Genomic DNA, 14,171 nt, shown 5'->3' on the forward strand with positions numbered 1-14,171 from the left:
CAAAAGACTTTACACTAGCAAAAAAATAACCCAATGAAGAAATGGGCAACTGAACTGAATAGACACTTCAAAAAAGAAGAGATATAAATGGCCAATAGATACCTGAAAAGATGTTCAACATCATTATCCAACAGAAAGATGCAGATCAAAACTACGTTGAGATTCCATCTAACCCCAATCAGAGTGGCAAGCATAAAGAAATCAAATAACAGCAAATGTTGGCAAGGATTTGGGGAAAGAGGAACTCTTTTACACTGTTGGTGGGAGTCCAAACTAGTTCAGCTGCTATAGAGATCAGTGTGTAGATTTCTTAGGAAACTGGGAATAGATCCACCATGTGATCTGGCTATACCACTCCTGGGTATTTGTCCAAAGGGGTTGAAATCAGAGAACTACAGTAACATATGCATACCTATGTGCATAGTAGCAAACCAACCTAGGTTGGAAATCAAAGAACTATATAATAAATACCAACCTAGGAACCAACCTAGGTCTCATTCAACAGATCATTAGATTGCAAAATTATGGTAAATATAGTGGGAGTGTATACCGGAGGTAGAAGGGCTTCCAGGAACCCCAGTACCACCAAAAAAAGAAAAGAAAAAAAAATTATGGTAAATACACACAATGGAATTCTACTCAGCAATAAATAAGAACAAAATCATGTCATTCCCAAGAAGATGGAAAGACCCAGACAACATTATGTTATGTGAAATTAACCAAGCACAGAAAGAGAAGATATATATGTTTTCTCTAATATGCCCAAGCTAGGGAGTATTAGGGAGACTAGAGGGACTCTAAGTAATGCAAGGGACACCTCAGCAAAGCCAGAAAGTAGGGGTAGGGGAGGAAGAAGGCTGAGGTTAATTAATGGGCAAGCTACATTTAAATAAGTGTATACATGTGGATATAACAGGTAACATGGACCTTCAGTATTGCAAGGGAGTGAAAAGAGGAAGTGGGAGAGAAGGGCACCAAGTACTGTGCGAATATATGCCACTGTCAACATGATCAACACTATGATGTGAAACTACAGTGCTCCAGTTATATAAATAAAATAAATAAATAAATAAATAAATAAATAAATAAATAAAGGTACATGGGAAAAAAGAATGCTAACGGGTTCTATCTCTAGTATCACCAGGGGGGAAAAAAGTAAATATTTGGAAAATTCAGATCTCTGATAACTATGAACCACCATGAAATTTATGTAGTAACTATATATGGACTTAATGTATTGGAGCTTCAATTATTTAATTATAATGAAGGGATCTATAACATGCAGTCTCAAAATAGTTCAGTCAAAGAAAAAAAATTATTTTAAGCTGAAGGTGATTAAGAGTCAATCAATTTTGGTAGAGCTCTTTGTCCTTTCCTCATTTACCTAAATTTCCCTTTGGAGAAGTTTCTCTTACAAAACCAGAAAGGAAACAGCAACTTTCTATTTTAACATAATTTTATTAATGCACTATAATTATATGTAATTATATATTATAATGTGGTTTCAAAAAATAGAAACATACACACACATAGCACATGATCATCTCATGTGTTTTCCTACAGTTCCTGCTCTTTTCCTTTCCATACATTATTATTATTATTATTATTATTATTATTATTATTATTATATATGTGTGTGTGTGTGTGTGTGTGTGTGTGTGTGTGTGTGTGTATGCATGTAGTGCAGGGGATTGAACTTAAGGATGTTCTACTTCCAAGCTATACTCCCATCCCTATTTTATTTTATTTATTTATTTTTGTTTTGTAAACAGAATCTCACGAAGTTGCTAAATTCCTCCCTAAACCTCTGAGGCTGAAATTCTGGGAAGATGGTGACCAAGGGAAGCAGCACATATCAGTCCTCTGACACCCAATCTCCTTTGCCTCAAAAATAGCATTCTATAAAGCCAGAAAATATTATTAGTAGAGGAATAAAAATGGTAAATACAAAGGACAGGGAAAAATAAGATTAAAAGTCCAATCTGAGAGTAGAAAATAAACCACCCACCTTGTGGTGTCAGGTGCTGCAGCAGTGCCATCTTGCCTCACAGCACCCAACTCCAGAGATGAAAAGGAAACAACTGGGGACCCGAGGTGAGCAGCTGCAGACTACCCAGGTTCTTCCTGAGCAAACACTGACTACAACTTCCAGCAGTGGTGGCCAAGCTCACCACACACCAGGGATTCAAAGCAGAACTCAACACCAGAAAAGAAACCCACCTGCCTCAAGGCCAAGGGCACCACAGAGGCTCCATCTTACCTCACTGCACTCAACTCCAGTGACAATCAGGAAAACATCCAAGGACCTGAAGTAGGCAGCTGCAGATCATTAAAATTGTAAGTTATCAGTTCCTCCTGTGAAAACACTGGCTACAACTTGCAATAGTGGTGGCAGAACTCACCAAGCCCTCCAAAGACTCAAACCAGTCCACACCAAAACCATAAGTGAAGCCACTGTTCCTGAGGGAGTACACTTAGCATGAAACTCCCCAGTGACTCATGCAGCTGTTATAAACTCCCTATGTCTGAGACTTTGCAGTTCAGTTCAGTGAAGGAGGGAGGTTGTCTACAACTTGCAGCTGTGGTGGCAGAACTTAACATGTCCTCCAGAGATCCAGAGCATCACTCAATAAAACCATAAGTGAAGTCTCAGTTACTATGAAGAATGACCAGTGCAGCATCCCTAAGGACTCATGCAGCTGCGATAAACTCTCTAGGTCTGACACATTGCAGTTCAACCTAGAGAAGGTGGGGGTAGAGTCTGCTGTTGAACATAGCAGAAGCTCAGACAGACTCAGTCTCTGATCAGTAGAAAGTGTTTGGGAGACCTATGCTTAACACTAGACCCAACTAATAGGATCTATGGGATCACCACAGACCACCAAATTGTGGTGAATGGGGAGAAGTCAGACCCCATGCCTAGCTATGGGAACAGAAACTCTTACATTGAGTTTGGTCTCAGACACATATGCCACCTACCGAAGCAGGGAGAGCCTGAGACTCCAACTCTGTGGAAAATATGGAGGGTGACCTGTCCTTAACAATAGATACAGCCTCATTGATACTATCTGTATAATCATAGAAAGACTCAGAGAACCAGGTTTACAGCAGGAAAGGTGCTGGTGGCCTCTTTCTGTATCTGCACAGAGAGAGACTGCAGAGGCCGTCTGCTGAATAGTCATTTATTTGTAGAGGTACATTAATTTGTTGTAGAGGTTTTTTTGTTTTGTTTTGTTCGTGTGTGTGTGTGTGTGTGTGTGTGTGTATTTGTGTGTGTGTGTGTGTGTGTGTGTATGCCTGTTTTTTTAACCTTCTTCCAAAACCCTCGTCCAAGCTACTTTCCTTGTACATACCTACTATCTTCTATTCCTTTTCTTTTTTCATTTTCTCTCTTTTTTCTCTTCCTTGTCTTTTATTAAATCCACTTCCTATCACTATACCAATCGTATACCTCCCATCTGAGGATTTACTCTATTCTTCCATTTATTACTTCACATCCCTCCACAGTCAACCTTACCTGTTGAATAAAATACACCTTGCCCTTATATATACCAGCTGACACATAGAGTTTGAGTGAAATATATCAGAATCAACAGATACAAACTTCTAAAACCATGAGAAGGACGAATAACAAAAAAGCAATCAGTTCCCCAAACACCACAATAATGGAACCTAACAACACAGAATTGCAAAGACCTCCAGAAAGCCAAATCAGGAATATTAACTGTAGAAATAATACAGGATTTCTGAAAAGAATCTAGAGAGAGTCTGAAAGAAATAAAGGATGCAATCATTGAAGTGAGGCATCAATTCAAACTATAAACAATCAATTAGATTACATGGAGAATAGAATCTCACTCCTAGAAGATGATTACTCTAAAAACAAATGTATAGTATATAACTTAGAAAAAACAATTCAACAGCATGAATTGGACATTGAAGAAATATGGGCCCATTTTAAAAGAACTATCCTAAGAATAATTGACATAGAGAAGGGAATTGAAGGTGAAACCAAAGAGATCAACAATTTTTCAAAGAAGTAATACCAGAAAAATTTTCCAAACACAGAACAAGAGGTAGATACACAGGTACGGGAAACTTACCGAATCCCCTTTAGACAAGATTAGAGAAAGGGCTCTCCATACCACATAATGGCAAAACTGACCAATGCAGAAGCTAAGGAAAGACTTTTAAAGGCAACAAAAACAAAAGACCAAGTGACATTCAGAGGCAAACCAATTAGAAATATGCCAGATATCCCAAACCAAATCATGAAAGCCAGAGGGGCCCAGAGTAACATATTCCAAACACTGAAAGAAAACAACTGGCAGCCAAAAATTTCTTACCCAGCAAAACTATAACTCAAATTAAATGGGGAAATAAAAATCTCCCATGACAAACAGAAGCTAAAGGAATTTATTTCTGGCAAACCAGCACTAGAGAAAACACTAAAAAATATTAACTACAAAGAAGAAATAAGTAATACATGCCAGAACCAGAGAAACAAAAATTTCCCTCCAGAAAATAACTAAGCAAAAAACAACAAGCACCATTTCAAATTGAAGTTAAATCTCAACATTCTAGAAATTAAAAACCATCTCTAAATAATCACACTTAATGTAAATGGCCTCACCTTTCCAAAAAAAGACATAAAGTGCAAAATGAATTAAAAACCAGAATCCATCTATCTACTGCCTGCAAGAAATACATTTTACAAGTAAAGATAGTAACAAACTTAAGGTAAAGGTCTAGAACAAGATAATCTATGCCAACAAAACTCAGACATGTAGGAATAGCAACTATGCTATCAGACAATTTAGATTTCAATCCAAAGCTTATTATAAGAGTCAAAGCAGGTTATATTTTACTGCTAAAAGGAACAATCCAGCAAGAGGAAGTAATGATAGTCAGCATTTATGCCCCAAACATAGGTGCAGGTACATTCATAAAACAAGCTCTTGGTGACATTAAGTCACACATAAATCCCAATGCAATAATACTGGGAGACTTAAACACCTCACTCACACCATTAGACTGATTTCCTAGATAAATATCAGTAAAGATGCCTTGGACCTAAATAACACCATTAAACAAATAGACCTGTTAGACACATATAACATATTCTATCCAACTACAGCCAAGTTCACATTTTTCTCAGCTTCTCCAAAATCGATTACATCCTGGGCCACAAAGTGAGCACTAGCAAATGTAAAAAAAGTGACATACTTCCTAGTGTCATTTCAGACCATAAAGTAATAAAACTAGAAGTTGACTATAAGAAAATGCAGAGAAACCACATAAACATGTGGAGACTGAACACCACACTGCTGAATAAAGAATGGGTCATAGAAGAAGTAAGGGGTGAAATCAAGAAATTTCTAGAAACAAACAAAAATAGAGGTACTACATACCAAAACCTCTGAGACACACTGAAGGCAGTATTAAGAGGAAAATTTATAACACTTAATGCTCATATAAGGAAAACAAAAATAACATAATGACACACCTCAAAGCCCTTAATAAACAGGAGCAATCTAACCCCAAAGCTAGGAGAATACAGGAAATTATTAAAATCACAGCAGAAGTCAACAAAGTAAAGAATAAAAAAATACAGAAAATCAACAACACCAGAAGATGGTTTCTCAAAAAAATTAACAAGATAAACTACTAACCAACCTAACAAAAAAAGAGAGAGAAACAACCCAAGTTATGAAGATAAGAGCTGAAAAGAATATATCACTACTGACAGTGTAGAAATACAGAGGATTATCAGAAACTATTTTGAAAAGCTATACTCCAACCCAATGGAAAATCTGGAGGAAATTGAAACTTTCTAGATAAATAAAACCTGCCTAAACAGATTCAAGAAATATAGAAAACTTGAACCAACTAATAACAATCAAAGAGATAGAAACAGCAACAAAGAGCTTACCATCAAAGATATGATCAGTACCAGATGGTTTCCCAAGTGAATTAAAAAAATAAACCTTTATAGAAGAGTTAATCCTGATACTCCTCAGTCTATTTCATGAAATAGAAAAAATGAGACTCTCCTAAATACATTCTATAAAGCCAAAATCACATTAATACCAACACCAAATAAAGACATTTCAAGGACAAAATACTACAGGCCTATATATTTGATGAACTTAAATGCAAAACTGCTAAACAAAATACTAGCAACACACATTCAAAACCACATCAAGAAAATCATACATCATGACCAGGTAGGATTAATCCCAGGCATGCAAGGCTGGTTCAACATACAAAAATCAATCGATGTAATTCATCATATAAACAGAACCAAATACAAAAATCACATGAGAATTTCAATAGATGCTGAAAAAGCATTTGATAAAATTTAACATTCAACTATGATAAATGCACTACAGAAACTCTTATAGAAAAAACTTCAACATCATAAAACAATCTACAGTAGGCACACAGCCAACATCATATTAAATGGGAAAAAATGTGAGAATTTCCCCTAAAAACAGGAGCAAGACAACGATGTTCTTTATCACCACTTCTCTTCAATATGGTACTTGAGAGTCTAGCCAGAGCAATAAGAAAATAAAAGTAAATCAAAGGAGTACAAATAAGAAAAGAAGAACTCTGTCACTATTTACAGATGACATAATACTATACTTAGAAGATGGAACAAACTCAACCAAAAGACTTATAGAACTGATCAACAAATTCAGAAAAGTGTCTGGTTATAAAATCAATCTTAAAAAATTAGAAGCTTTTCTGTACACCAACCATAAATCCACCAAAAAAAAATCCAGAAAACATTTCCACTCAGAATTCCCCCCCACACACACACACACGTAAAATACTTAGAAATAAATTTAACCAAAGATGTAAAAGACCTCTACAAAGAAAAATATAAAAAATTGAAAAAAATCAAAGAAGATCTTAGAAGGTAAAAAATTCTTCCATGTTCATGGATTGGCAGAATAAATATAATCAAAATTACCATACTTTCAAAAGTGATCTAATGATTCAACCCAATACCCATTATATTACCAAGATCATTCCTCACATACATAGAAAAATCAGTCCTTAAATTCATTTGGAATAACCAAACAACCAGAATAGCCAGAGTATTTCTCAGCAACAAAAATCATGCAGGATGAATTACAATATCCAACTTTAAAGTATACTACAAAGCCACAGTAGTAAAAAAAAAAAAAAAAAAAAAAAAAAAAAAAAAAAAAAAAAAAACAGCATGATACTGGCACAAAAACAGATACATAGACTAATGGAGCAGACTAGAAGACTCAGAAATAATATACACACTTATAGCCAATGATTTTTAACAAGGGAATCAAAACCATACACTATAAAAAGATAGCCTGTTCAACAAATGGTGATGGCAAAACTGATTAACCATATGCAGAAAAATAGAAATAAATCCTACTTACTCATCCTGCACAAGAGTCAATTCAAGATGTATCAAAGACTTAGTAATTAGACCAGAGACCTTAAGGCTCCTTGAAGAGGGCAGAAGTACAACACTGTAACACATAGGTATAGGTAAAACTTTCTCAGCAAGACCCCAAAGGCACAAGTAACTAAAAGGCAAATCAATACATGGCATGGCATGACACTGAAGAGCTTCTGTACAGCAAAGAAAACTACCAAGAAACTCAACCAATAGTCAATATTATGGGACAAGATTTTTGCCAACTATTCCTTCAATAGAGGACTAATATGTAGAATATGCAGAGAACTCAAGATACTCAGCACCAAGAAAACAAATAACCCAATTAAAAAGGAGCAAGTTAATTAAATAGACACTTCATAAAGGAATACATTCAAATGGCCAATAAATGCATAAAAATATTCAACATTATTAGCAATCATAGAGATGCAAATCAAAACTTCCCAGAGATTTTACCTAACTTCAGCTAGAATGGAAATCATTTTAAACACAAGCAACAACGAATGCTGTCAAATAATGTGGAGAAATGGGAATTCTAATACATTGTTGGTGGGATTGCAAATTAGTGTCACCACTTTGGCAAACAGTATGGAAGATCCTCAGAAGAATGGAAATGAAATTACTATTTGATCTAGCAATGCCACTTCTGGGTATCTCCCAACTACCCCCCCCAAAAAAAAAGGGAAACCAAACTACCAAACTAATGCATGTGTAACTATGTTCATAGCTGCACAATTCATCATTGCCTAACTATGGAACCAGCCAAGATGTCCATCAACAGATGAATGGATTAAAAAACTGTGGGATATGTACACTATGGAACTGTATACAGTCCTAAAGAAAAACAAAATTATATCATTTACAGGTAAATAGATAGAACTGAAAAACATTACGCTAAGTGATATTATTCAATCACAAAAATAAGAAATCAGATGCTCTCCCTAATATGTGAAAGCTAGGGAGAAATGGGTCATAGGAGGAATTCTAGATGAAAAAGCAGATTGTATAGATGAGAAAATAAAGTGACCTGAGTGTTTGCGATGGGAAAAGAAGGTAATTCTTTAGTGCACATGATGTACTTTAACAAACATATCAAGCTCAATCACTAAGCCACATACAAGAAAAAGGAAGGGGGAGGGAATGGGGCAGAAATTGGTTGAGGGCTAATTGGGTGATGTGTGCATGTATATTTCCACCATCTTGTCTCTCATTAAGAGGTATGACTACAATGCACCAATTAAAAAAATAAATCTCTGAAGCTGCCTTCAAACCCATCATTCTCCTGTGTCAGCCTCCCCAGTACTGAGTTTACAGGTATACAACACCACAGTAGGCTGCCATACATATATATTGAGATTGGTATTGATGACTTTATATGTTTACCTAGCATTACTTAAACTGTTTTATTTCTCAAGTCCTCCCTTCCCTCTACACCTCCCTCCCCAAAATGTCTCCTAATATTCTTATCCCCCAAAATGGGGAGTGTACACCAAGATGAATTACATTACTACACATTATAATAAAGCACTCATTTTTCATTAGTTCCCCCACATATATTCTAACCACTTCCTCACAATTTATCTTATCTTGAAGCTCCAAATGCTCTTTTCTTTATTAAAAAGACAGATAAACCCTGAGTCTAACTGCTTCTTTGCATTTCACATTTTTTCTATGGGTTCCCTTATTTGTAAATATTAATTAAAAGTATGTCCCTGTTCTGTTGTTAATCTGTCTTTTGTCAGTGTAATTTATAGGACCCTAAGTAGGGAGTCTAGAAGGACAAAGAAAAAGTCTCTTTTCTTTTCTACAGTATAAAGCCAGACCCACTTCATTCTGATATAGAGACAAAGGTGAGAAAAGAGTATTCAGTAAACCTTACAAGAAAAGAATATATTAATTTTCAAGAATAAAGGATATCTCAGAAGATTTTCTAAGGCAGAACAACCTCATCAGTGCCTTCTTTGTGACCCTGATAAAAATTACAGAATCATTCTAAATCTCAAGTTTCTTACTTGTAAAATTAGTTCAATAATAGCATGCTGGTACACCCAGAGACTTATTCAGAAATTATATATATGTATGAATGTGCTTGACAAGTAAAATATAAAGAAAATAGACTAAAAATTAGAATTTGGGGATTAGCACTCACTCTTCAATTAGCTGGAACTTTATTTTTTCTTATTTATAATGTCTCTATCATAGACTAAAATGGACTAAATAATTTTAATTTTTTAAAATTTTAACAGAATTTTGGGAAATATATGTTTTTATTGTCATAATAGACTTAGTCTAATATATTAACATTAATACTCATATTGATTTCCTAAAAGAATAGTGAATATAATGTGACATAAAAACCATATTAAATCAGTTAATTTAAAATGGGCATCAATTATATCCTATGGTTTTGCACCTAAGAGAAAAAAGTTTCATTTTTAATTATTAACACTCCTTTTATAGGTCACTAAATTATTCATAGTTTGTAACATGATTCTGAAGGAACATATATTAAATTTAGTGAGTTTTTAAAAGCGTAACCTCCTGAGAATGGTAGCATATACCTGTAATCCCAGTACTTAGGAGGCTGAAAAAGAAGGTTTGAGGCCAGTCTCAGCAATGTAGAAAGATTATGAGAAAATTAGTAAGACCCTATTTCTTTTTATATATCTTTTTTTTTGTGTGTGGTACTAGGGGTGGAACCCATGGGCTTTCTACCTCCGGGCTATACTCCCAGACCTATTTTATGATTTTATGTTTCATTTGGAAACAGGCTCTTACTAAGTTGCTGAAAGCCTCACTAAGTAGCTGAGGCTGGCTTCGAACCTGTGTGATCCTCCTGTCTCAGCCTCCCAAACAAGGGGATTACAAGTGTGTGCCACCATGCCTGGAGTAAGACTATTTCAAAATAAAAACATAAAAGCAATCTTAAATTGTAGCTCAAAAGTATAATGCCTCTGGGTTCAATACCCAATAACCCCACTTAAAAACAAAAGTATCCAGGAGTGGTGGCGCACGCTTGTAATCCTAGCACTTGGGAGGAGGAGACAGGAGGATGTGCAAGTTCGAAGCCATCCATGCTGGCTTAGGAGACCCTGTTTCCAAAAATAAAAAAGTATAAAATAGGTCTGGGAGTGTAGCCTGGAGGTAGAAGGGCTTCCAGGAACCCTAGTACCCTCCCCCCCAACACACACACACAAAGTAATTTCTTGTAGTTCTCTTTGAGAACAGCATTTGCTAGGAAATATTATTCAAAAAATTTTGTTAAGATAAAGACATTAGCGGGCATGGTGGCGCACACTTGTAATCTCAGTATTTGGGAGGCTGAGAACAGAGGACCGTAGTTCGCAGACTGTCTCGGCTACTTAGAGAGGGCCTCTGCAACTCAGTGAGACCCTGTTTCAAAATAAAGAATAAAAAATTGGGCAGGGGGTGTAGCTCAGAGGTCAAATGCCTCTGGGTTCCATCCCCAGACCCACAAAAAAAGATAATGACATTATTATTCAAATGATATTTTATTCTATACTATGTGCTGTACTAGATGTAGTATATATAGTCTTATTGATCACAAATAACTCAATTATTTTTTTTCTTCTTTAAATGGAGCATATTTGAATGTATATGTGTGTTATTGGCAATAGAGAAAATTTAATTTAAAAATTTCAATGAAAGCATGCAAGAAAAAACAAATTCCCAGAAGAAAAAAATCATCCCCAACTATATCATAATTGAAGGATTCGCTTTTGGCAAAGACATTATGCCTCAACTTATGAAAGTTTTTAAGAAGAGATATCAGTATTTGTTTATATTAAAATGTATTGATATGAAACAAAAAGTCATATTCAAAAAATAAATGATCATTTATCTCTCTTTAGGATTCATAAGGGTAAAACTAATAATGCTGTTAAATTATGTTTTGTTTGCAATTGAGAAAAATATTTTAAACTCATCACTGATAAATCATATTCACTTATTGAATATTACTTTGACTTAAGTTGTTAAGAATAAAAATGTCAAATTTATATTGGCTGTGATAATCATTTCATTTATTTAATTTGTCAGGTATCCATTGCAGGTTAATTGTCACATTAAAAAAAGGAAGAAATAAAGCAAATACAAACCAAAAAATAATTCAAGATAAAAAATGCATTTTTTTCTTATGCATTGCTTTTATTTAAAAAATGTGGGGTTTTTTGTTGTTGGATTTTTTTTTTTTTTCATCTTGGCATGGTAGCCCAAATCTGTATTCCAGTACTTGGGAGGAGAAAGGAGAACCAAAGGTTCTAGACCAGCCTTCAGCATGACTGTCAGCAATCTAGTGTGACCCTATTTCAAAATAAGCAATCAGCAGGGCGTGGTGGCGCACGCTTGTAATCCCCACGCTTGGAAGGCAGAGACAGGAGGATCCCGCAGGTTCGAAGCCAGTTGTGCTGGCTTAAGAGGCCCTGTTTCCAAGTAAAAAAAAGTATAAAATAGGTCTGGGAATATAGGTGGGAGGTAGAAGGGTTTCCAGGAATCCCAGTACCACCACCAAAAAAAAAAAAAAAAAAAAGCAATCAAGTGCTATATATATCTTGGAGGTAAAATGCCTCTTGGGTTGAATAACCAGTACCACAAAAAATAAGTAAGTAATTTGAAATTGGATTCAGGCCTGGTGGTACATGGCTGTAATACTTGGGAGGCTTAGACAGGATGCCCATAAATTGAAAGATAGCCTCACACACAAAAAATAAATAAAAATAAAAAGAGACAGTGCTTTTTGCAATTAGAATACTGAAATGCTTAATTCCCAGAGTACACAGTATTTTCCAAACAAAACAAAAAGGGCCGGGAGTGGTGGTACACACTTGTAATCCCAGCATTCGGGAGGCTGAGACCAAAGTATCATGGTTTGAGGACAGTTTCAGCTACTTAGTGAGGCCGTCCGCAACTTAGTAAGACCCGGTTTCAAAATAAAGAATAAAAAATAGGGCACGGGATGTAATTCGGCAGTCGAACGTCCCGGGGTTCAATCCCCAGATCCGCAAACAAAACAAAAAAAACAAAAAAACAAAAAAACAAAAAAAAAAAAAAGAGGAAAACCCTTTAAAATACTAATAAATTGAACTACCATGTTATTCAGCAACCTTACTTCTGTGCATTTATTTAAAATAATTGAAATAGCCAGGCATGGTGGCACATGCTTGTAATCCCAGCATTTGGGAGGCTGAGACCAGAGGAGCGCGGTTCCCGAACAGCCTCAGCTACTTAGTGAGGCCATCCACAACTTAGTGAGACCTTGCTTCAAAGGAAAAGAATAAAAAGTAGGGCAGGGGGTGTAGTTCGGAGGTCGAATGCCCCTGGGTTTCATACACAGACCCACAATAAATAAATAAATAAACAAACAAACAAACAAATAAATAAATTGAAATAAAGTGCATGAACAGATGTTATCATACTCATGTACATTACAGGATTATTCATAATAGCCAAAATGTCAAAGCAACCTAAATGCTCACTGTCAAATGAATGAAGAAAATGTGTATTTTATATAAAATAAGATAATACCTAAGTTTATTTTTAATCTATCTCTTTTTCCATGATTGTCATGTTGCAAATCCTACTGGAAAAGACTTGATTAAAGCAGAAGCAACTATCCTTTACTTGCTGAATAAAGAATCGTTCATATGTGGAAGTTAGAGAAAAAATGGAAAACAAAGAAGATTTCAGATTAATGAAGGTCTATACTAGTAGAATAGGAAAAAGGGCTTTGGAAAGGGAGGCAGGGAAGTGAAAGGGGAGATCTGAAGAAAAAACAGTTTAAATATTCCTTTATATATAAAGTTATATCAAATTTATATTTATCTATGGGAAAGGAAAGAGAGCATGGCGGTACCCAGAGGGAAACACACAACACAGAGTTGAGTGTATATATGTTTCTATAACTCTGAACCTCACTACAAGGTAAAATTACAGTGCTCCCATAAATTTAAAAAAGTAAATTAGAGAATTACAGAAACTTGGATGAGGAAGAGAGTCAGATTATTTAGTACAATTACCAGTACACTTTGAAATTGTCATTTTAAATCTTCTCCTTAGATTGCGCAGGTTCGAAACCAAGCCATGCTTGTGTAAGAGAACCTGTTTCAAAAATATAAAATAGGTCTGGGAATGTAGCCCGGAGGTAGAAGGGCTTCCAGGAACCACCCAAAAAATAAATAAATAAATAAATAAAAATAAAAATAAAAAATAAATAAATCTTCTCCTTACAATACTTAAGATGAATTGTTAGCCAATCACTAGTTGTGCTCTGTTTTCCACAATTATTTTCTTTAAACATTTTTATTGGTTCATGACAGTCTTGTATCATAAGTCAATGAAAGTGTTTCTTTCATTAATCCTCCCTCCCCTGATTTGCTGTTTCCTAGATCACCTCCCTCACTTCACTGTAGTTTTACTTGCATTATCTAAACTCTCCCTCCTATCCCAAATACTTTCTAGGTCTCATATATGAGGAAAAATACATGATGCTTCAATGTCTGTGACTGGCTAATCTCATCAACATAATTTTCTCCAGATCTATCCATTTTCCTGCAAATGACAAAAGTGTATTCTTCTTTACTGCTGAGTAGAATTTAATTGTGTGCATATCACACAACTTTGCGATCCATTCATCTATTTATGGACATCTAGATTAGTCCATTAATTTGGCTATCGTGAATTGTGCTGCTATAAATATGAATATGTA

This window comes from Muscardinus avellanarius (assembly GCF_963383645.1).
Source record: "Muscardinus avellanarius genome assembly, chromosome: 3".
NCBI lineage: Eukaryota > Metazoa > Chordata > Mammalia > Rodentia > Gliridae > Muscardinus > Muscardinus avellanarius.